Source organism: Apodemus sylvaticus, chromosome 10 (assembly GCF_947179515.1).
Source record: "Apodemus sylvaticus chromosome 10, mApoSyl1.1, whole genome shotgun sequence".
NCBI lineage: Eukaryota > Metazoa > Chordata > Mammalia > Rodentia > Muridae > Apodemus > Apodemus sylvaticus.
Genome location: NC_067481.1, coordinates 79,501,659 through 79,503,085, shown reverse-complemented (window position 1 = coordinate 79,503,085; position 1,427 = coordinate 79,501,659). Strand labels below are relative to the sequence as shown.

Sequence of the window (1,427 nt, the reverse complement as noted above, 5' to 3'; positions counted from 1 at the left end):
GGATGGAACCCAAGGCTTCCCGACAGCAGGCAAGCACTCTGCTCTTGAATGACATCTGGGACAGGAACATTTTGATGGCACATGGGAGAAAACACGTCACTGCATGAAAAGCCAGCAGCTCTTAGGGCTGCAGGGCCCTGGGGACGACTGAGGGCTCAACAGCTAGGAACCAAGAAGGTAATCCGGCCGGGGTATAGGACAGACACAGATCAGGTCAGCTTCTTCCACTTGTCACCATGCAGCCTGGGACCTGCCTCCCTGAAGCAGCCTGCGGCAGCTGTTTGCCTGAATATGCGTATTCATGGCCTGCTCCCCTGCATACTGAGGCCTGAAACTTTTAAATCGGCTTTTTCTGTAGCTGCCATGAGCTCAAAAACTTTGGCAATCAAATTGTAGAAGGCAGTGTACACTCACATTCTTCAACGGGAAGAAACTTTTTAGGCGGGCAGAGGTGGCGCGCGTCTGTAATCCCAGCACTCTGGGAGGCAGAGGCAGGCGGATTTCTGAGTTCGAGGCCAGCCTGGTCTACAGAGTGAGTTCCAGGACAGCCATCGGCTATACAGAGAAATCCTGTCTCGAAAAAAAACAAATCCAAAAAACCAAAAAAGAAGAAGAAGGAGAAGGAGAAGAAGGAGAAGTTACATTTGTCAAGTAACTGACAAATGACAGAGAATTAAGATGTACGGAGTTTTTATGGTTTACGGAGTGAACCCACAGGCTACAAGTGAACAGTAATAAATGCACACAAACACACCACAGGCACATTCAACCTGTGGTTCAGGGAGACGTGCCTTCCACCTTAGACCATGGTCAAGTTCATCGTACTTAACTTCTCGGAGAAGGCCCTGGTGCTGGTGCCATGACTTCCTGAAGCCTCGGTTGGCCACTTTTGGCCATGCCAAGGTTGAGCTGTTTCCCCCAAGCTCTGCTGAATAGCTATTCAGAGCATAAAAAAAAAAAAATAATTCAAAGTGTACAAACTGGTAGCTTCAAACATCTTACAGGTAAGACAGCTGTGCTGAACAGTTTGGTGGCCACTGAGGTGTGGATGTGATTCTATATCTGAGAGATTATAGGCAAACTAGGCATTGTTGGCTGTGAGGTTTGAAGACCAGTCTTTAACTTCCGATTTGAGTTCTTATTTGAATGTTCTTGGACCAAGTGTAACGAGACTTCTGTCTGAATAAAATACTAGCTTTTGGGAGGGGAAAACATGTCATAGGCTTCTACAGTCGTGACTCTGTTACCTAAAATGTTGGAAATATCTAAATGTAATTTCCTACATGGGGGTTAGATGGGGGTGGGTTGTTGCACACATATATGCACACTTGGGGGCACGGGAAGGCCAGAGGACAAGTCCAGCTGCCATCTTTTCTCTTTTGAGATGAGTCTCTTCAGGGGCCTAGAGGTAGCTTAGCGGTTGAAGG

At 47.4% G+C, this 1,427-nt stretch overlaps 1 pseudogene; it reads left to right on the top strand.

Moving 5' to 3' along the window:
* The first annotated feature begins 806 nt into the window (after positions 1 to 806).
* On the top strand, positions 807 to 1,108 carry LOC127693639 (ATP synthase subunit g, mitochondrial-like; annotated as a pseudogene).
* The last annotated feature ends 319 nt before the right edge of the window (positions 1,109 to 1,427 follow it).